Source organism: Merops nubicus, unplaced genomic scaffold (genome assembly GCF_000691845.1).
Source record: "Merops nubicus isolate BGI_N331 unplaced genomic scaffold, ASM69184v1 scaffold15400, whole genome shotgun sequence".
Classification (NCBI taxonomy): domain Eukaryota; kingdom Metazoa; phylum Chordata; class Aves; order Coraciiformes; family Meropidae; genus Merops; species Merops nubicus.
The window spans coordinates 11,941-36,200 of NW_008581028.1; the positions used below are offsets into that span (position 1 = coordinate 11,941).

The 24,260-nt window shown below is 35.1% G+C and overlaps 1 long non-coding RNA gene across 1 annotated transcript; it reads right to left on the reverse strand.

Annotated features, from left to right (window-relative positions):
• Positions 1-2,681: 2,681 nt before the first annotated feature.
• On the reverse strand, positions 2,682-24,040 carry LOC103780816. The gene is made up of 4 exons (XR_608203.1): positions 23,976-24,040; positions 12,570-12,644; positions 10,240-10,330; positions 2,682-2,977 (listed from the first exon to the last, which is right to left on the reverse strand). It is a non-coding gene; the product is annotated as an uncharacterized LOC103780816 (long non-coding RNA).
• Positions 24,041-24,260: the final 220 nt, after the last annotated feature.

A 24,260-nucleotide genomic window follows, 5' to 3' on the forward strand; every position in this document is an offset into this window, starting at 1 on the left:
CCATTTTATAGATGACAGCTGTGGTGGCAATCCATTAGTCCTCCGATACAGAGACAATCTGTAATGATAGGTGAAGGCACCTTGCTCAGCAGTTCTGCAACCTCACATCTGTTTTCATTCAGAGCTCTTTTGATAAACGCCACTTAGTCCTGAAATCTCACCAACATCTAGCGTATTTATTTAAGGCAATTACACAGAAGGTGCTAGACCATGTTGATCTAGGTCTGGCTTATTCTCTATGGAGAATTAGGCATCTCTGCCACAGTTTTTTTATCCGTGGGTGCCCCTTCTTTAAGCCTTAGCCAACAGCTCTCTTGCTAGTTCCCTACCTGGTCCTCTCTTTTTTTTTTTTTATGTATTTAAAGAATTCTGTTCGACCATGCTCCCACCTTAAGCATCATCTTCAGATCATTTTTTTAATATGTTACGTTTACAGTTGACCTATGATCTCCTGAGAGTTTTCCTGTTCCTCTTGCCAGCATTCAAAGCACAGAACTCTCTCTGAACAACTTTCCTACTGAGCCATGTAAGTATATTTTACTTCTGTTTGACCTGTGGCACATGTTTTACCTGGGCTTCTAATACAGTATTTAAAAGCCCCCAGGCTGGTTCTAGTCGTCTTGCTGTTTGGAGTGTCTCTCTTTCTGTGGTTTGTTGTGGGGTTTTTTGCTTGGTCTATGACATTGCTCAAACTTATTAGTTCAGATTTCACTTTGACTGTCCTCTCTTGCAACACTATTAACCTTACCATATTGTGGTTGCTGTTATAAAGTAGCTCTCATGTGAATACCTCTTGTGCTAGTACCCACGCACTACTCAAGCTGCTGCTTTTGATTTGATTATTATCTGAGATCTATTAGCTATTCCATGAGGCAGTCATGTATCACTGGGATACTTTACACCTCATCACAAGGTCAAATACTTCATCTTATTAGAATGTGTTCTTGGGATCTCTCACTATTAATACTTCTCTGAAATATGCAGTTTCTCTGGACTCATTTCCTGATCACTCTACTGTCACAGTTCTAGTTCTTTTTAAAAGTTAGATTTCTAAAAAAAAATTAAAAAAATAGGTCAATACAGACTTCCAACTATGGAGACTTACTGCAATGCTTCTTTTTTCCTCTGTAAAACAACCATACTGTTGCACTCTGTGTAATCTTTCACATGTGGTTCCACTGTGTCAACCACATATCCTGCTGTGCCATTCTCAAGTCAATAGCCTGGCAACAGTGTCCCATTGATTATTTTTTTCCCCCACCAGGTCTCTGAATGCCTGTTATACGAGGGCTATTGTTTGACACCACACATCTCAGTTCCTACATCCATTTCTCAAGCTTCTAGCACTGACATAAAGTTCTTGCAAATTCTGCCCTAGGTTCACCACACTGGCATATGCCAGTCAATTGGCATCATGGGAAGTCTGACTTGACTTCCCTATACAATGTGATCTGCATTCCTAACAGCTGATGCACCTTGCAAAGGCTGCACCCCCCTTCACAGTCCATATCAGTCTGTGAACCATGTGTTCCGAGTTTGTCAGTTTTTCACTAGCTTTTAATTTAAATGCTGCTCTACAACCTTTCGGCATTTCCACACCAGCAGTCTCGCTCTGTTTTTATCTAACAAACACCTTGCTCTTCCTGTTTTTTCTTGTCCTAAAACGTTTCCCACTTTTTTACATACCGGTATTTTTCTTGAGAAGGAACAGATAGAGCACTAGATGAAGTGAGTTTTGTAAAGTCTAACCAATCTTGTCCTTGTATTTAGAGGCTTCATTCTTCTGTATGAATGAAGAAATTCCAACATTTCATTCCTGGACTGCCACTGAGTGAAATGGTACTTAGAAAAGTACCAGTAGAGAGGAAAAGAAAATCAGGACTGAGGTGCAGTATCACATAATAATTCTTTTTCCTAAGCCGTAAAGAATACACTACGTAGGCATATGCAAAGGTTTATAAGCAATTCATATAATATGTGTGCAGCTACAAAAAAAAAAGCATTTTAAATGGCATTACAAATTCCTACATGAGCTTTTCACAAAGCTGTGTGAACACTGAAAACTGGCAACTGCTGTAACTCCTGTTCCAACAGACTCATCTGTATAGCTTTATAAACATCAGTCCGGATAATACATTCCTTCTGCTGCTTCCTAAGGAAAAAAAACCCATGTTGTGGATTACAAAATATTGTTGTCCCCTCTGTGGTGGCATTTTTTGCCACCACAGAGTCAGCTTAGAAGGATCTGAGTTCTGACTGATCTAAGCCTTCTTGCCTTCAAGATACCACAAACTATTTTGAGTTGCATTCTTTGGCATGAAAGAGGTGAACTGGCAATGTATGTACTCTCAATACTGCTGAGACAGGAAAAGAAGAAATCCATGATGAAAATATGTAGAATATAATTTTAAATTAATGGCTCAACATGTCTGAAGGTGATCAGAGACAATATATACATATGCTTTGAAATATACATGTTTCAAAGCAAAGTGGTGTCAAGGTGCATTTAGCTATTATAGTTCCTACCGTGGCATTTCTCCTAACAGTAGCTGAAGAAACAATGATATTTTGTTTAGTTCTAAAATATATCTCAAAACCTTATAACAAACTTCAGGTGAAAAATCTTGGCAATACTCTTTGGATTCATGTACTAAAATTAATGAGGAAGACTTAAACAGAAGCCCATTATAATGAAATTTATTTAAATTCTTGAGCACATTATATTCATAATTTTTAGCACTTCCCGATGACTTTTTTTTTATACAATTACTATATGTTTCTATAAATTACGTATTCACTGCATAAAACTGCATTCATTTCTCTATCAGCATACTATATAAATTATCACAAAAACAGATGAACCAGCAAAAGATTCTTGCATACACATAACATTGGTGGGCAGATATTATCAGTAATAGCTTATCTTCATGGTAAGCAGCTGTAAATGAATCCCTCTTGAATTCATTTAATTAAGAAGCTGAAAAGAAAGAAAACAAGATTAAATGCTGGAAAATGCATATAAAACATATCATCACAATTATATGGAAAAAATAAACACACTTCAAAACATTAATTTGAAAAGCCATTTGCCATTTGTGTAATCTTATGTTTTTATATCCCATTTAGTGATTACTAAGCAAGCATGGAATTTATCAAAACTTGAGTGACTGAAACTTAAATTTACCTATTTAAAAAAATTAAAAAGCAAAATGCACTTCAAACATCTGTTCTTTTCAATCAAGTTCTGCATCTGCTCTTGCTACTTAAAGTAAGAACCACCTGTTCCAGGATGTTTCAGATTTGAAACATTCTTCTTTTGCTGTTGAAGTGGCTCCAGAGCAGGGATGGTATAGAGGACTTGACAAGACTCTGTAAAGTTGCAGATGCTTAAATTCTTAATATTTTAATAAATGAAGAAGTTCCAGCTGACATTTTTGTTTCTTTATCCCTGGAACAAAACTTTGTCTTTCTTAAAAAGCAGATATATTTTATATGTCATACCTTTCTAAGTAATTTAACAAAGAATGGTTATCTCATAGATTGGGAAATGGGAACAGAGAGAGAAAAACTTGTGTGTGACTATAGAGTGAGTTAACTATAAAAGCACAAAGGCAATGAACTGCTGAATGGAGGGGTTCCTTCACTGCCTCTAGCTGTGCATGGATGATCTTTCAACGCCTTACAGATATGTGGTGTGCTCTAGCATACATAATATAGTAATTCCATAATTTTTCCATTCATGGCATTATTAATTAATCATTACAAAACATAAATACAAGTGCCATCAGCTTGAAAGACTGTATCAGTATAAAGATGTTCCCTGCTGCAAAAAGCTGACAAGCTCATTAGGCAAGACACACAAACCGAGGCAAAGCAGATGGCAACTGGCTGGGTGCTGGAGGGTGAAGTGATTATTGAAAGGGAAAGGCTAAGCAAGAACAACTGCGTGAGGAGGGGAATTGCAGGGGGCTGAATGGAGGGGTAAGAACGCTGAGCATGTGAGATTAAGAAGATAGTCCAGGTCTAGGATAGATATGTAATAATGCCAGGCATGGGAAAGGAACTGGAGGAAGAATGGGAAGGGCTGAAGGTTACAATAATCAGGCAGATAGCACTGATAAGCTCAGGAGGGGTAAAAGTCTGAATAACTGTAAAGAAATACGTATATGTCAACGTCATTTTGGATAAATATGCTATCACTATAGCTACCATTCTTTACTTTCTGTCTACAAGCAAAATGCATATTTAGCAGCCAAAGCAACACCACACAGTGCTATTCAGTGTAATAACTGTAACTGTTATTCAGTAATAACTGTTATTCAGTTATTCCATAGTTTAGATGAACAGAGGAGTCTGAGATTTTTGCCTTCACTTCAATGGATGGCTTCTTTGCTGAAGAACGTGGTCCTCAGCCACATTAAGAGAAGTAGTATAGAAAATGCTAAATGTGAGATGGTTTGTTTCAACAACTGTGTATTAGTGTTTTCCTGTCTTTTAAAATAATTCTGATTGCTTCTGAAGTAACCTATTTTATGGAGCACTATAGACCTGACTGTGAATCTTGGTGTTTACAAGAAGTAGATTTACCAGTTCATAAACTTCAGGTGCATCTATTTAATTGCATGAAATCAACATGGTGCATCCGAACCGGTAATAGTAGTGCTCATGTTTATGAATAAATTTAATTCCATATGTCTGAAAATACTACTTGTTCTACTTATTAATATTTTACCAGTATATTTCCAAGAAATAACTATTCCATTTTATTCATTTGCATTTAATTTAAATTGCTCAATATTGTAGAGGATTTATTTACTGCAACGAATTTAATTACAGTGAGGGTAGACAAGTTATATGGTGTACATAGCGAATGTGAAGAATTTTCAAGCTCTGAGGTATCTTGCAATTTGTTCCTGTTGCACTAACTGTTTTTCTCTAAGCAATGAATGAATTCTTCATGTCTGACTTAACATTTATGTTTGTTTGCTTTTTTTTTTTTAAATGAAAATAAGGCATCTTTTAATTATTATGCTTTCTAGCAGCTTAGTTCATTTTCTCTGCTAGTCGATACAAAAATACTTATTTTCCATTCCACCACAATAGAGCTTAGAAGGCTGATTACTTTTTGAGGTTTAACTAAAAAGTCTACACAATTGGAAGTGTCAACAATAAAAGTTAAAAAAAAAAAAATCAGTAGATGTTTTTAAACATCAGTAAACAGTGGACAAGATTTTTGTCTGTCTGTCCTCTTGAAGCAACCAGTGTTACAAATATTTACATTCCCAATGTTCCCAGTAATACAATACTGTGTTAGTGTACGCATGTCTTCTGTTTTGTTCTTATCATCCTCCCTCATTCTTTTTAATATTCTGTGTGCTTTTTGGACTGAAATTGCCTGAAGTGAGGCTTCCAGAGAGCTCTCCAGGGTCTTTACTGATTAGCAAAGCTAACGTAAGAGTTCATGCTTTTGGCTTATATTTAAGAATGGACTATCTTTCATTCCCATGTGTATTAGTCAACAGGTACAATTCTGTGCTGATACAATGAAATTGTATTGCTCAATCACTGAATATCTGATACTTAATATATCACTTATTCACTTTAAATATTGGGATGAGATGGCTTCAAAATAAGATTCTCTCAGATATATCAACACTCTTGTTCTATCCAGAAAGCATTACAAAGGGGAAGATGTTCAGCAGTATAAAATAAAATTATAATATTATCTTTCAACAGTTAATGGCAGCAATTAAAAGGAAACCTTTAGCAAAATGAAAAATTTCACCTAGTTCTCATAGAAAAGGTAGATTAGTATAGGCATGAAAAAGCCCTGCCATGATAAAAATGGCTCTAGCAGAGAGATTTGTTAATGCCATCTCATCTGTCACAACTGCATTTGCTCAGTAAGTAACCTTCATGATGACCTCCAACTGCACCACCTCTCCCATCCTAACGCTTTATTGTGCAAGGGCATTTTACCAGCATATTAATTAAACAATCTCTCCCCCCTCCCCAGTCCTAGCCTTCAGGAAGAAAATTCTGTGGAAGGAAGAATCAAAAACTTAACTGGAAAATTTCTGAAGTCGATGGGGAAGAAGGTAAACAAAACAATACTGTCCCTTTCTACATATATGCTCTCTAAAAAGCACACTTGCAGACCTGTCCTATCATTCCTGTATACACTTTTCTGTTTGTCACAGACATTAACAATGACAATAGTGTTACCAGGGTCAAAGAAATAACAGCACTCCCAGTATGTTTATTTATGCACATTAGAAAAGGAAATAAGTCTTTCTCTAGTTTTTGACTCCTGCTTTATGTTTAGCCACCCCTAATGTTTTGATTTATCTCCACTACATGGAGGTCACTGGAGAGAAAGGATGCACAGCAGGTTGTATTACTGTTTCAGTTTTTATTGATGCATTCTGCTTCATTAAGGACTTATTTGGTTGCTGAGTGTGAGAACATTCAGTATATTTATCTTTTTTTTTTTTTTTTAAATGAGGTCTTTGAGATCATGCATATAGAATTAAAACAATTTCAGTTTTATTTAACTGTTGCTTTAGGCATGCCAGTGTAAATATTCTTTCCTTTTTTTCTGAGAGATCATTAGTATGCACTGTTGATAGTATTGTTAAAGGCAAAGCTTTACTAGCCCGAGGATAATTTAGCACATAAAGACCGATAATTTCAAGGTGAAATCCACAACTAGTGAAAGTAAAAAGATGTATTTCCCATCTTAAACTATAACTAGACTGGGATCAGTTGATGGGACACAGAATACTTGGGCAGATCCTAAGGAATTCAGACAAAAAGATTAATGTGTATCAGCATATATGCCTGAAATTAAAAAGCAAGATGCTAAATTGAAGGGGGAAAGAGAAAATAACAGTTTATAGACTTGGTCCTCCTTAGTGTTTTGTGCATTCACTTCATTAAAATTCATAAGGACTATGAACATAAACCAAAGAGGCTTGTTTTAAAAAACACTATGGAATTGTCATGAAGATGACATGGTTGACATCACTGAAGTGTCAGAGAATCAATAGTATGTTTATTTAAAATAAAGCAACAGAAAATGGGGTCAGAGCTACCCAAGCAATCAACAGAAACCTGAACGATTTAACACTGGAAAGGACCAGATAAGTAAATTACACATTTGGGAAACTAGCAAATGAAATTTGATAATAGCAAAGCAAAAGGATCGGTTCTAGTGACAGTTTCCAGTAATTCTGCATTGAGTGAGGATTTAAGATTGAATGATTAACTTATTCCCATGAAAACCTGAAGAATCTAGGACAGTCCATGTAAGCCTGTAAGGTCTTGCTTAAGTCTGCAGGAGCAGTAACATTATTAAAAAAAACCATCCACACAAAACTGCACAATACTTAGCCAGCTATTAAGTGTTTCTCATGTACTTATGCATCCACAGAGTTTATCCTTTTATGAATTTACTTCTTTTCCACATGCACTGCATATCATATTAATGTTTTTGAAATTAAACTTTTAAAAGAATCTCAGAACTTCTCTTTCTCCCAGCCGCAATTCTTGATGTCCTGTATTCTTAGCTTGGATACTAGCAGAGGAGTACAAAATCTACATAGGGCTCCAACTTGTAATAGACACTAAAAAGAAAAGATGTCTGATATTTCACTAAGCACAGGTTCAGTTGTGGGGGAAAAAAATTAAAATATAAATCCATCCCACCCACCCACAATTTACAGCAAAGATATTAGCAAGAGGGAAAACACCTACATTACTTACATTAAGATTCTTAAGCTTACAATACATGATACTACAAAACTGCAATAACATCAATGGTATTGTGGAGGCATGCCAACTCCCAGAGCATACTAACGTTCACAAGGTACTGTTCAGTCTCAGACATCCTAGGTATTATGCAGCAGCGAAAAAAAACCCTGTGAAAACACCCACAAAACCCATGCAAAGCCTGGAAATTGGCACAGTCATATAAGAATGTTGTTAATAGGTGATAAGAGCATTCCTAAGATGAAAGAACTAAAAATTAAACTAGTACACCTGTCAGGTTTTCTTCAGTAGCTGTTCAATTGCATGGCAAGGAACACAGAAACAGCAACTGTTTTTTCCTTTTAGTAAACTTGTAATGAGAAGATGCAAGTGAGCTCAGAGCATGGGTTGACATTCTTTGGCGGTACTTCTCAAGTGGGTTTATAAGCTGCAGAACAAGCTCATAATTCCCTCTTCTTTTAAATTTAAGACTTAGGCACATAATGGGAAGTAAAACTATCTCACAATTAGGAAAACTGGATCCTGTCTTTTACCCAAAGTCAGTTGAGCTAGAAGGCAGTCTCCAGAGATGATGCCGAGAGGCTGTACAGATTATCCCCGACGGCAAACTACTCAACATCCATACTGATGAAATCTTGAAATATGATGCTACTGGGCCCTTTACAGACCTCTTTTCTTAGCAGAGATGAGTACAAAGCAAAAGCACACACTCTGTGTGTATTGTAAGGGGAACAGGTTGCTTGTGCCTTGGTACAATGTTGATAAATGCTAGAACTAATGTAAGGTGATGTAAACTAAATGTCAATTAGTCTGCATAAAGAGACAAAGTAAACAATAAAATGGTTCTAAAGTCTCGCAGCAAAAACTAACAGAGAAATGGTATTTATTAGCTTAAATATTGGATGTAAGTTGGCTTTGCAAAGCTGAATCATTACTAGTGGAACATAACATAGAATATAAACTGGCTGCTGCGCTAATCACAAGACCTAGTGATAGAAATCAACACTAAGAAGTATCTGAGAAAAACTGCAGAAGTATTCTTCATATAGTCGTTTAACAATGCCTGTAAAACAATAGAACTGTTAACATTAATAGATAGTTCTTTTGTTCTCCACTTCAAAATATAACTTTCTGATTCTGTTGTACAAATATTTCCCTTACATATCTATTAGTTTGCATCAGTTCTTTCAGCAAGATGTTACTATATATCTACATTATAAGACACTTGTCGTCCACTTACTCTTCCATGAATGGTAATAGTATAGACTAATATTCTGTGAAGGATTAATCTGCTATTTCATAGTAGCCAATTTCACTAGAAATAAGGAAAATCTCATCTTTTTAAAATGCACTGTGGTCAACTAGAGCGGGGAAAATGGCACTCATGTATATTAACTGTATTGCAAAACCTAGCATAGCGTGTTAACACTATGTTAACTGTATACATGCATATTAAATACATATGTGTGTATATATATCTCTACAGGAAAAAAAAATGATAAAAAAGGGCAAAGACTGAAGCAACGGGAAGAGCAGCATAGTTTCAAATATGATCAAAAGTCAATGGAACAAAATCCTGGAGAATAGAACAACAGGAAAAGGAATCTTCCTCATTAAAAATATTTAGCCATCCTACAAAACAAAGCTCTGAGAGAGAAAACTCAACAGGTCTCTGCTTTGTTCCATAACTTGCTGACTCAGGAGGTGTGTCCCTGTGTTGCTTTTTTTAGCCTGGTGCATTGTTACTATAGCACTGAAGATTTACTTAATTGCACCGTTCCTTTTTCTCTAGCGAGGCTTTTCCACTTAGAGCTGAAAATGATACCAGGATCACAAGAAAATGCTATGGACCACCTGTTCCTGAGGGGCTACTGAAAATATGTATACATAACAGATTGGCAAGAACTTGTGGATCAGAAGTCTAGACTACCTCTGTAGGTGATGTCCCTGCTGAAAGCACCCACCTACAGAAGGCAAGAACTGTATTTTCTTTACTATTTTTCTACTTTTTGTGCTTGTCAAACAAATTATAACTGTTTAATTGACAGATGTACAAATAATTAAGAAAGATTATAACCCTTTCCTCTCTGGTGTGGCTGACAAGAGAACTTTGATAAATCATAGCTTAGCACTGTAGATCGGTTTGGTGATTTGAGCCTTTTCTTATGTACATCTTAGTTATAAAGAAGCACAAATAAATATCCAATAAAGACTTATAAACTCAAGCACATGTTTTCTTTTGCATTTTTCATAGGCCACTGTTCATGCCACACATCTCAAACCCACTTAACTGGTCTGCATTAACAACATTAGCTTTCCAGCCCTTTTTGGTTTGCTTGAACTAATCACCAATCTTCCTGCTCTTTCCAACTCCCATAAACTTCAGTGGTAAAAAATAAAGTTTGTTTACCTGAAAGCTATTCTTAAACTTATACAAATCTATAATATGAGAATTTAATGAGAGATTACCTGTATGGGTACCCATGGTATTTGGAGCGAAATATTGACAACAGGAAGCTGAAGAAAAAGACCACCAGACCCAGACCTACCAGACATATTACTGGAAAGAAAATAACTTTATTAGCACATGAAAGTTTTAAAACTGGAATCTCTACAAATAATATTATGTCAATCTTTTATGGAGAATTTTGACACAATTAAATACAAAACTTGCACTTCCTTGACTACTGATCCCTACTATCTTCTGACAGGATTTCAAACACATGGAAATAATATTTATGGTTCTCAAGAAAAAAATAACCTGTCAGGGTGAATATATATTCAAGGAAAAAAAAAAGCAGAAATTTGCAACTCAAATGTATGTGGATGCAAGAACCTTACTGCTGATAATGGATTTAATAACCCTGTAAATTATATACATACTCAAGCAATGTAATTTCAGGTATTTGCTTGTCATTTTCGGAAAACCAATTACATTTAGAAAAACATCCTTTGACTAATGGAATCATATTCTCTCTAGTCAACCATCTATGGCTGAAGTAATAGCAAAGGCAGTTTAGTAAGGATTTTATCTAGTTCTTAGTAGCCAAAATATTTCACTGTTGTAATTTCCAAGGCTGGTAGCCAAATCACTTTTTTATTAATAATTTGACAGCAATATAAATCTTTAGGTTTTGAAGACAAATAACAATGATGCAGACCTTCCTATAGCATCCAGATGTGCTGGAAGCCTTATCAGGCAAAGCACAAAATCTTTTTGATCATCATAGCTCAGTCAATTGCATGAAAAAAAAAATAAAACCCCACAATATGTTACAAGCTGATGCATGTAATTGAGATGCAGCTCATCTACATTAGATAATGTTTTGGTTCTAGTGAGCTACTTTGATTTTAATAGCTTCTCTTCTTATACTACTCCTACTTTAGCCAAACCTTTGCTATTTAATTGCAATATTCATGCTTCAAAAGTGTGCTGGCTTTGAGGGAAGGATGAGCAACCACGAAGCTGTGGAAACTTGACAATGACGCATTTTTCTATTAGAACTGACCAGGTGGAAACTGACAAACGTCAATTGAAATACAAAATTTCTGCAGTTATTTTGAGAAAACTAGGCCTGTACACATCTTATAAACACACTTCATTATAAAGAAATCACCACCCACAAATATAATTTCAAAGCACGAATGAATAAATTGCAAAGCAGGAATAGTGCATGGCAGGTACACAGAAAGCATTCACAAAATGGCCACAAGCAGAAAAGAGTCTGAATTTGTACTGCAGCCCACTGTTCCTTCACTGCGTCCATAATTCACAGATCCAGATCTCAATAGTGAGCTAAGAACATATTCCCATTAAACCCATGTCACTGTCTCTTTTGACATCAGTATTAAAGCTAGATATTATAAAATATATTCAGAATTGTTATACATCTACAGCTCATTGAAGGAGACCGTCAAATCACTACGGCCAATGTTTAACCAGCTATTATGAAGAATTCTAGAATGCTTTTATAGAAAATAGTTGGCCAGCCCTAACTGCAATAGGTGTATTACACAGAAGCTAAAGATCTGATCTTGAAAGAAAAGGGAAGCAGTGTAAGAAGTCTGTTATCTTTCAAAGGTCTGCAACACCTCACATGAGAAAAAGAGTAAGTTGTAGGAAGTATGAAATAACATATCATAAAAGGCACAAAGGCAGATGGACATATTTGGTTCAACCTATGTCATACTTGGTCAAAGTCTGTTTGACATAACAGTTGGCAAATTTAAATCTGGATAAAATACTTCCATACCATGTGTTTATGCAATTCATTGCCAAAATAACTTGCAAATATTTTGAATGACAACAATATTCAGAAAAACATAAAACTTGTACTTTAGGCTAAGAATCATTAGACATAACATATTACAATATGTTTTGTACTGCATCTACTTTTAGGCTTTCACCTTTCTCTGGAGGCATGATACTGGCAAAGTGTACCAAACACTCCTTAAGTATCTTAAACACCTTAAATGCCTAAACTAATTTTGGAAACAATGCTTTAAACTCTTGGTCTTTATGTCACTGACTTTCAGGGTAATTCAAAAGCCAAAAAGCATTTCTGCAGTACTACCTACTGTGTCATACTGTACCTTGCCGGAGTATGCTTGAAACATATTTGTTACAACTTTGTGTGAATGCAGTTTTATCAACAGAATTTTTACACTCTCCTCTTCACCCCGCAAGAGGTAAAAATTGGTTAAAGGTAGAGAAGTTCTGAGAACTTAATTATATGTTCACTTCTAATTTCTCAATGCCTTCTAATTGTCAAACATTGCCTTAGTTGTGAATAACTTACTTCTCCTTTTTCCAACATCCCCTTTGGAGGTAGCAGCTTCATTCAGGAGTACCATTCCCATGGTGATAGCAGCATCTGTGTTACCATTGTCAAGGAAAACAACAAATGTGCGGATACCTCAAAAAGCCACAAAGGTACATCTACACACTAAAGCTCTCAGGTTCATAAAACGAAAGAAAGTACTATACGTAAAACTGCATACCACGATCTGTGCTGTGCCAATACACTCACCTGAGGCAAAAATACATGGTAAGATTTTCCTTTGTGCATTCTAGGCAAAAAAAGGAAAGAAGGTTCAAAAAGCTTTAGAAGACAAATTGTCAGGTAGGATACACATTTTGGACAGTTATGGTAACAGCTATTCCTAATATCTTGTAATATTCTGTATATTGGTAGTGAAGGAATTTAAGAAACTGTAAGAACCAGGAATCATTCAGTGTTATTGCACACAGTTCATTGGCTATTTGATGCAAACTGAAGCAGCTGGACTGCTTTATCTTCCTCTGCTTTAAGATAAGACATTAGCTGTCCTCTTTAGTGTCATATTGCTTAACAGTTTAGCAGAGGAACATCTCAGAGGCAAAGTCCTCAGTCACTTTCAGTGTTTTATTGTCTCATTATGACTGTTACAAATGTGACCAAGTACATAATGATAAACCAATTTAACTAATTTAGCAAGATCTTAAACCATTCACTTAATGGTTTATTTTTAACCACATAAACAAAAAAGAACTGTTACTACTGTGCATAACATCTGTTGTGAAGAGGAGAATGACATATTGAAGCAGGAGTGCATCATGGGAGCTATATCTCACAATTTCAGGAAATATGAACTTCACAGAGTTAACTGGTTCTTGAATAAAGCTGGCTTTTTAAGCACTGCTTACCCCAGGGCTAGGTAGCAGGATGACTACAAACTGCAAGAACAATAATGTGTTTCTATTTACACAGACAGATAATTTACAGGAGATACTTCAAACACGTGACACACATAAACGATACCTGCATCCCATAACATTATAGTTGTTCTAGCCTATCAGTTCATATTAACATTTTTCATGCTAGGCATGTTCAAAAATTAGACCAAAATGCTCAAGCACATCTGAAATTTCAGTTATACAATTCCAATTAAGCTGAGCTTGAGCAAAAGGATTTAGAAATGTCAATGCTAACATCATTACACTTCCATCAGAGATTAATGGCCTGATTCAGGTTTGAGACTTCCAAATTTCATATAAACAGAATGAGAAAAGTCAAATGAAGAATAAGAGGATTAGAAAAAAGCAAGCACTGATGGTGAAAGGAGGCAGATGCCAATAGGCAACATCAATGAAATAAAAGTTTTAACACCATCTTTTTGATACAGACATCTACTTGCAGTCCTAAATTAGACACTAATTAGAAATACCCTAGAAGCCCAAATCAGCTTCTTACACACGCTCAAGCTATAAGGCATATGGTCACTCTTATGAATAAATGACTATATGCAAGTTTTCCAGAAGCTTATCACTGGGCTTGACAAAACATTAAAAAAAAAAACCCAAACTAAAATATTATGAAAAAAATCGAACCCAGGAAGCCAAGAGACTATGTAAATTGGAAAGGAAGGCAAAAATTACTTTCTAAAAACTTTGCCTGTTAAAATTCAGATTCATCAGTACAAGAGACTGGAAATCTCCTGTGTTACTGTTGTGCTTCCACTAGGAAAAAGAACTGGAAAGAATATTATTAGAATCTTTCCATTATCTGCTTTCAAAAGTTACAAAAGCATAAAAATGAATTAATTAAAGAAGCTGCAAAAAGAAGGGCTGAAAAAAAAAAAAATCCCACATGTATTTCTACCCTATTAAGAAAAGCCCCTATTGTAGTATTATCTAATAACTTGCCCCAAGATGTGAGGGTAACTCACCAGACCCTCCCAGGCAAGTGCTACTTTTTGCAAAGGATTTGGACTGCTCTGTAAATGGAATTTATTAGCTTCATTATCTCATGCAATATTGCACATAATGTGGTCCTTTGCTATTTCACTTACCTGGTTGCTTCTCAAAAATAAAAACAAACAACCAACCACTAAAAAGCCATTTGGCAGACAACCATCTTGTAACTTAGCTCCTATTTTCTTACCAGACCGTGAGTTTAATTCACTTTTCTCACCATCAGGAATAACAGTCTCACAAAAGTAACCTTGCTCTGCAACTGACAACCAGATGAAGTGTGCTTTTTTCCTCTCTTTTGGAGTTTCACATCAATACCCCTAAAGCTTCCCTTACACTGTCACTATTTTTGCTTCATTTGTTTCTTTTTAACTTTAGTCATCATTGTTGAGCTTTCAGCGTCACCGGTTGCCTTTCAGCTTCAATGTTATCAGCTTCCTAACTTCAGATTCTAACACCAAGCATGTCAATCGCCTCAGCTCTGTGATGCTGAAGTAAAAATTCAGTCTTACTGAGTTGTGATTTCAAGGCAATAATTAGCTTTTTATCACAGATTACACACCTTAAGTTATTTTTTGATCCTGTTTCTAATGCTGTACATTACGACATATTTTAATATTCTGCAAAAGAAAGCAGAAGTCCTAGCTCTGTAAAATAGTCCTTTACAGTATCATATTTGTCTAGCAGCATGGAATATAAACTTTTAGCATGTGGTTACTTGGAAAGTTTTCCATCTGCACAAAATGAGATGGCATCAAAAGTTGTACTTATTTTCTAATTCTTCTTTATCTCCGTAACTATGTATTAAGAAATGATTCAAGACGTACTTCAGTATTTTTTAATGGCCTGAAATCTGATTGTGGTTATACTTACAACAACCCTGAACATTCTTTCAGCTTAAAACCTTCTGGTTTTTGGTACACCAAATAGTTTTTCAAGAATTTTAGAAATGATTACATGCCTCTTGGCACTGGAATTTCCCTCAACTCCCTAAAATGTGCAACTCTCAAGTTAAATAGCTGTAAGTTTGCATTTCAGCCTTTTAAATGCTAACCAAACTACATTGCTTTCATTTTGATGATTTTTCATCATTTTAACAAAGCAGAAAAGCCATTTGATACTAACACAGAATCCTGTATGTAAGTGAAAAAGTTTATTATTCATTTAGTTACTTTAGCTTTAATTTATGCAACTGCCTTTCTAATCAGCAGGTAATGTGAAGAAATTGTCCCTCTTGTGATGCTTGAGAATGGAAAGGCCATATGAAAGCTACAGGAGAAGAGAAAGACTCTGGAATCCATATTAATTCAACTGCAACAAAGTATCATAGAGATACCCGACCATGTTTTGTGCTAAATCACTAATCAAACATTCAGACTTTTCAGCCTGACCTACATTCTAATTATTCATATTGGTGTCGCCTTTTAGGATGACCCAAGATAAACTCTGGGGAGAGGATTTTTACATTTATTATTTATTACCCTTTTGGTTTTGTATATTACATTTGATGAAGTTTCAGGGTTAATCCCATCCGTCTCGCAAGTTCTTATAGTGTTGACGTTGTACAAAAGAATATTTTTTTTTAATCTTATTTATATTTTATCATTTGTCTCAGCAAAATCTGTTCCCTAGAGAATACACAAATCACAGAAGTATACACATCTCCAGAGCAGGTAAATGTATAACAATACGTCAGGGGTTTTTTAGTGCTAAGCATACCAGAGATGAAAATAATTGAACGAATTTTTCTTGATCTCTTCATTTCTTAACTTTCAAACACAGATATATTTCCTAAAACAAACTCCGAGTTATTTATATGTATTTATGATGTTATATAATTTTCTCTCACTACTGTAACATTTTGTTCTGAACATCTACCTTATTTTCAAGTACTATATTTCAAATACTAGACTTTGAATGTTGTCTCATCTGTTTGTTAGTACACACTTGATCCGTCAGCATGCACACACGCCATCTCTCTCACTTTCCCTAAGCACCTATAAATCTTTTTATGAATGTCACACATTCTTTTTCTGTATCATAAATCATCATCAGTATGACTCCAGGCTGGCATTATACTTTCCTTCATTGCTGAAGACCAGTGCAGTATCTTAACAGACACAGTTTATTCTTAGCTGAACGCACTTGAGGACTATTCAATTTGGTAAAAGCTATCTGTGGATTCCAAAGGTAAAACTAACTTTGGACTATGTTTCTGCATCTTTTAGCCACTCAAACAAATATGTGTCTTAACAATTAAAATAACCATTTAAATTATTAACCGATGCCTAAAGAAACCCTCAAAAATGCTGTTGTGTTTGCTTGCAGTCAGTGCATACCTCTTGGTCTGTGGACTGGTAGTCAGGTGTTTGCAAAAGGCAAATAAAATTGAGAAATTGCTAGAGCAGCTGACAGCTAAATTTGCTTTGCAGAGGTGTGCACTTCCACTGTAAAATTTTAGAAGTATAAATTGAAAATGGTTGAAAAATCACTGAACTACAGAGTTGGTAATTTCATAGAGAGGACACATACCATATTTGAAGGTAATTCACCCAATCCAGTACCATACAATCAGCTGATGGAAGAGAATTATTTCATATGTTGCAAGGATAAATGCCCAGCTGTAAATTTAAGGTCTCTGACATCTAAGAGACTTTAGTAACTTTCTTAAAAGGTTATATTATGAATTATTTTAAGGTCAAGCAGGGGGAGAATGAGTTACTGAAAAAAAATTCCTTGATTTTTCTAGCTATTTTCTCCTTATGCTTCATTACATTTAGGAATCAGGCAGCCTCCTAAAGAGCCAGAAGAGCCTACAAGGTTAACAGACAATATTGGTGGACAATGCACATGAAGAATAGGAAATGTGCAGTACGTTTTGCTGCTTTGGAAGTTACTTCCATAGTTAATTAAGAAGCATGCTTAAATATGCTATAATTTCGTATTTTTAATTGTATATTTTTCCACTTTGGTGTTCTCTTTTTTTCTTATCTTTAGGGTCAAGAACGCAAAAACCTTATCTCCCTGCTTTAGTTGTGATCATCATTCACTTTTACATACTCCCTGGGGAACATAATTTGCTTCCATTATGCATAACTGATACAGTCTTTCTACAGAGAGTTAAATGAATATTGGTCTACTGACTTGGACCCAAGATTTCAGGTTCATTAGAATAAAAGCATAACTATAAGCATAAGCTCAGTAGCTGCACAAGCTTTACTGACACACAGAAAGATCTTACATTTAAATTCATTCTGTGCTTAAGTTTTCCTACACCAAGGAGGCAGTCAACACATTTCATTTAAATTCACTTTGTAGGGCAGGAAGTATCTTTCATAATAGGTGTAATTTTAATGCTACAGAAAAGATTTGTCTTTTTCTTTGTAACCAATCAAATTTCTTTTTCCTTCTCAATTAACATCTCATATGCACCTACACAGCTGTCACATAAACTCTGCCTTAGGAATTCAAATTAACAAACTGAAAATACATCTTCATGTTTGCTTAGCTGCATGTGTTTTATCAGCATGAAAGTTAACTAAGTTTAATAGTAAAAATGAGAAAAACTATCAGGTTAACAGTAATTGCCAATTCCTATATTAATGGTTTAGATTTATCTCCTGTACAACAAATAATTTGCTTAATAACTGAAACTTTTAAGATAATGAAAATATTTACTCTAACTTTCAAACTTACTCTATAATACAGATTCACTGTTACTGCGAAATGAAAAAAAAATTACATATTCAAATCAGTTGTATTTCACCAGGGAATGATATAAAAATGTGATGAAAATGGACAATCATTAGAAATACTGATTAGTGTCTACCAAAAGGAGAAATGAAAGAATTAAAGAAAACTCTCAAATTCATCACAGCCTATCCAACCTTACTACTCCTTATCTTTCTTGCTGTGTCTTCACACCTAGAGCAATATTCATACCTCAACACTGTATACTGTGATTGCTGTTGGGCTTACAACAGTCAACATACTCTATTTAACCATAGTTAATTACAACAGTAATGCTGATTGTGCAGTTTACTTCACATTGTTTCTCTTAGACAATGACATTTTTTAATTCCAGCTATATTTCTTCTGCCTCTGTCTTAATAACTTTATTCTCCCTAACTCTATCAATAATACTTCAATATCATTGTCTCTGTTTCCTCTTCCTTGTCTCTCTAAGACTGTTTAACCACTCTGTCCTTTTTTTTTTTTTTTTCAATACATACCTGATCTTTACTGCTAACTCTTACTATCTATGACCCCATTTTTGTCAGGCAAGGGTTACAAGAATAGATACCAGCAGCCTGGAACATCTTCTGCATGAGGAAAGCGTACAACTTTTCAGCTTGGAAAAGAAAAATCTTTATGGTGAATTCTATAAAGCCTCAAAAAGATGGAAAAAGAGAAAAAAAAAAAGGACAATTTTGCTTGACTTATGAAATGAAGTCACACACTACAGTTACTGCACAAATTATAAGCTAAAACGCCTCCTAAATAAATATATTCTGCATACTACATGAAGCTAACACTGAAAATTCATTGCTGCACTTATAGACATGGATGTAAACCGTGACGATAACCTGATATGAAACTTCATTGTTACATCATAAATTGTTTAGATATTATGCTCTTTTTCTGTGGTAGAATTACATATATAGCCAACAAATAGATTGTCTTATGAGGACTACTCACGTGAACAAAGTTATTAATCTGTGTAAATTATGCAGTCCTAGGGTCCTCAGAGATATTCAAACTTAAGAAGCAAAAACCTTGCATTACAGGCTGCACAATATCTAGTATGTTGATAGCCCCACAAAAGTTACTGCTTTCATATCCATTCAACAAGAAAAGATTTCTGTTAAATAAAACCTATGTCATGCTCTTATTTTAAATAATTCTTGTTTGTGCAGTCTGCCATATTTATTTTATAGCAATCCATTCTATAGCAATCATATTCCACCTACTTCACATAAAAGTCCCAATATTGATACAACTCTACATAACCCCCTAAATTATTATGTGTGTAAATTACACTCAGGTGCTTGAAGCAGTGATCATCAGGCTGATGTGGGGATAAATACAGTTATACATTACGTAAAACTTTCATTACAGCTGCAAACAGTAAGAAGGTTCTGTTGCTCCTGGGAAGGAAACCCAAGTTGGTTAATTTCAAAGAAAACTGAAAGCAGATATGTGAAGACTAGCATATTTTCATGGATGTTTAAATGCAACTTCAAATTAAATTTATACCTGTTGTTCATTATTACTTTTTCTCTGGAAATAAATATTAAAGCATTCTCTGTGTGGGGAAAAAAAAAAAAAATTACCTGCCAATCTGCAGCTAGGAAGGAGATGTAAAGCAGCATGAATAAAGCAAACCTTGCCTTATGTTTTCTTCCTAAGCAATAAAAAATCTGAAACATAATGAATCTCATTATGCTACACAATAGAATGTTCTGCTCATTTTTGAAAGAAAACATCACTGAAGACTCCACTAATTCTTGAAGGCTGGCAAAAAAATCCAAAGGGAAGCCAAAACCTTATGACAAGTAAGATTTTTATACATAAGATCATGAGCCATGAACTGCAACTTGGGCGATTCAGACTGGGTGTTAGGAACAACTTCACTTCTGTAACTGCCCAGAAAGATTATGCAATCCTTATCCTTGGAGTTTTTAAACAATTGCACTAGATAAAAACATGGAAGTCAGAGTTAGTGTTAATGATAATCCTGTTTTAAGAGGAAGATAGGAGTATGTGATCTTCAGAGCTCCCTTTTCAGCATTTATATAATCTCCATAATTACTTATCAAGTCTCCAAGACAAGAGAAAAGAGGGCCTTTCACTGTTCTCTGTGAGGGTCCTCACCCACAAGGAGTTTTACTACCTCAGCTACAATTTTGGATGTCACCTCTATGTATTTGCACCATGCCTGAGATACAGTGTCCCTCCTGAGTGACTAAGCAGGCAACAGTGTGTGCAGCAAAGCTTTTCAGCTCTGGACTGCCTTGAGCATGAGCAACCAGGTACCTTGTTCTGCAGTCTTACTAATGGGGAAAGTGTGTCAGGATGCCAAGATAACTTAGTGGATTTGGCTAGAGGAGATCTCTGGCTTGGCAGGGTGGAGCTAAACCACTGTGGACTAAAATGCTCCTGGAGCAAAAACAGAGGCAGTAATGCCATGCTGTCCTAGAGTTTGACTGGAGTCACATCTGTACTCAGCCAGTCTGGTGTTTCCACATGCTCTGGACCACACAGCCACTTCAGCTCAAACAATGCAGTCTAGAACTAGCTTGGGCAAGTGAGTCTGAAAGATCGATAAATCCTCATTTCATAAGGTAAAAAGAGTATCAGAGATAAAGCAGCTCCTTCTTACATGAAGGACTGTTTCTCAGCTTTTAAAAGCCTGCTCAAATTTCTATTCACTATTCTGCAGTGTGGAATTCAACAAGGTCTGTGTCAAAATACGGTGATATTTTTCTTTAATTTCTAGAGGGAAACTTTATCCAAAGTATAAGATACTACAGAATTGGTAAGATGGCCCCATTGACATCTAAGGAGCCTGAGAATAAATCAGAACTCAGTTTATTACTTTAGAAATTAAATAACACCTCCTTGTTCTTAGGTGCTTGCTTAGTGTGAACTTTTCATGTCTTCAGAAAGTTTCAAATCTAACCCATTTCAGCTAGTCTTATCTGCTGCTGAATGCAGTATCTGTATTTTGGTTGTCAGAAAACATATCACAGAAAATAAGTAAATTTAGTACAAAATAATAAAAGTGCCTCTCTTTTTTTTAAATTGGTTTGCTGATGTAATGTTGTACCTGCTGCGTTATTACAGTGACTTCCATTGTGTTATGCTAAGATGAAGTAACCATCTGTTGGGACTAAAACTACTTGATTAAAATATTATAAAAATTGGGGCATACACCTAGTAATTAGTAACATTATATAGATTTTACTAAATTTAATTTTGCTTTATAATAGAAACAGAATATTTGACATCTTCACAAGTCCTCTTACCCATGTCCTAAATATGTAGCTACAGCTCTGGAATAAACAGCAGGTCTTTATATGGTGATAATCTTGCAGACTGGGCAGAATCACTGTACAAAAGCAAGTATAGAAATGCAATGGAAGTTCATATTTTCTGATCAGAGGTATTAAAAATTCACTCTGTAGAGAAACACAGCATTGCATTTCAACATCTAGCAAGAAGTGACAACCTCATCCTTGTTCTTACTACAAAAAAGTGAAAAGAAGCAACCAAACGAAGCATCTACATTACTAGCATAGTAATGCTTTGATTTAAAATTCAATGCATCTTTTAAACTTTAAAGGATAAAGTGAATGTACTACTGTTATCTATCTCGCTTACTTTTTCCTAATTCCCATATTTTCTATCAACATTTCCTGAATAAACAAACAATGAAGAAGCAATGAAGCAGTTAATAATTACTACCAACACTGAAAGGATAAAGTAATATTCATTCTTTCATGCATAACCGTTAAAATCTGTCAAGATTTCATGTCACTTGTGAAATTTGTGTGTGACCAAAAACTCAGCTCAAGAGTACTGAGCCATGAAATGAAACCTTAAGAGAATTCTTTTTACAAGTGGCAATGAAAAACCTCACTGAAAAGATTCTTTCAGCCAACTGCTTTAATGTAGTTAGCCAGCTCCCCAGTTTAAAGACAGTCTCTGCCAACAAAAAGTATCACTTTCATGCCTGAGTCAGACAAACAAAGTCTGTCATGAACAAAAGTGTTGTTTATTTTTAATCTCAGCTGGGTTTTGGGTTCACGTTTCCCATTCTCAAGCAGCCAAAAGGATTTATTTTAGGTAACAGATTTGCTAATATTGTGGCAGTTCAAGAAAAGCAAAAAAAATAAACATTACAAAAAATATTGTGGCTATACAAAAGAAAGCATAAAGATGATATTATATAAGATGCATATTATCTATTATACAAGACATTTTCAGTCTGAAAAAAAATAGCTGTCTCTGTGTACTTTTTACTGTAAAAAATATGAGTTAATATGAGTTTTGACTTGGCAGTTTTCAGGCAAGCCTATTGATCTTTATGTCTCTCTTGCCAAGGACCCCAAGCAAAGGACCCCAAATTGAGAAATAATGAGCAAAAAAAGGTGCTTCCAAAACTTGAACAAATACAATATGATTTTGATACAACGTTAATTATGGTATGATATAAAATCTGGAGAATTGACAGAATACACATTTGTATGATCCCTGAGTCTTCTCCAGGTTAAACAGTTCCAGCTCTTTCAGCCTTTGCTTACATAAGAGACAATCCAGTCCCTTAATAATTTTTGAGGCCCCTTGCTGGACTTGTTCAGGTAATTCTGCAACTTTCCTTTGCTGAGGGGCCCAGAACTGGACACAGTATTCCAGTTCAATATGGAACACTGCATTTAGTCTGCAAAATATGATCTTTAAAATTAAATTCAGAGTGGCTATCTACAGAGCAAATAAGGTTTCACAGGTAGCAAAATTGTTGCCAGGTAAACAGACGTAATGAAACAGGAAGATATAACGATGGTGTTCTCTTTGGACAGTAAATTCCAAAGACAAGGCTAGATGGGGAAATCAGAGAAGGGCAGGACCTGAGCTAACATAGGTTCAGGGAAAGAACAACGGAGTCGCTATTATCATCAAACTCTGAGATCTGGCCATTACTTTAAATTGGAAAATGTTTGTTTTACTCCTCTTGTCCTCCTTAGAGGAAGGTATTTGTGATGGCATGGTTGATTTTTAACAGTGGTTAACATTGACTACAATCTTCATTTAATGAATAAAGCTAATTAGAAGTAGGGTTTAAAGAAACCAGACAGTGTATTAATTTTTCTTACAGATTATTAACAAAAAAAAAGTTAATTTAACTTGCTCTGACTCAGCAAGAATGGAAGAGTAAAAGTTGGTCTTAGAGTACTTCTATAAGATGACGACATCAGAACAATTGGGACTAGTTTATTTGTTTCAAGAATTAGTAAAATTTTTAGATTAGCTAGGGGAAAAAAAAAAAAAACAACTAACCAAAGACTACTGGAGGAAAAATAATCTTCATGCATGATAAATACATTTCAGTATGCTTTCCTTGTCAGTTAAAAGAAATAAAATATTTTCTAGCTGCTATAATGAAGAGTGAAAAACAAAAGAAAATTAGTCTCGGCTACTGAAAAGACAATGCTGAAAGGAAAAATATTATGATTAGTAACCAGGCAAAAGAGTAACAAAGGAGGTAACAAGGTACGTATTAGTGAAAAGCAATGTCAGGTTTACCTGGCAATAAATAGCAACAACACTAAATATTTATTTAAAGATACAGTAAGTAAAAATAAAATACCTGCTCAAAAGTTCAATGATATTCACTGTCAGAGCAACTTCATTTAACAGCACAGCATGCCTCAGCTTGCTTTTTTCTATTCATTAACAGTTTGAAGGATACTCAGCAGAAGAATAATATGTGATTCTGCAACAAACTGAGCCTGGCTGCTTCCATGTATGTAACTCTGTAAAATAAAAACGAAACCCAATCCTCTTTACAACAAAGAAAACCACTGAAAATAGCACAACTGGATATTTGAGAATTAAAATAAAACCTGTTTTGCAGAAAAAAACAGTCAGCAACAGCTACAAGTGAACAGCACAGTTTATGTATGTATGTTTAGTAAAAGGGAGTGTTAAAGCCAGCATTATTTAGGCAAAGCACATATATATAATGTATGCAACG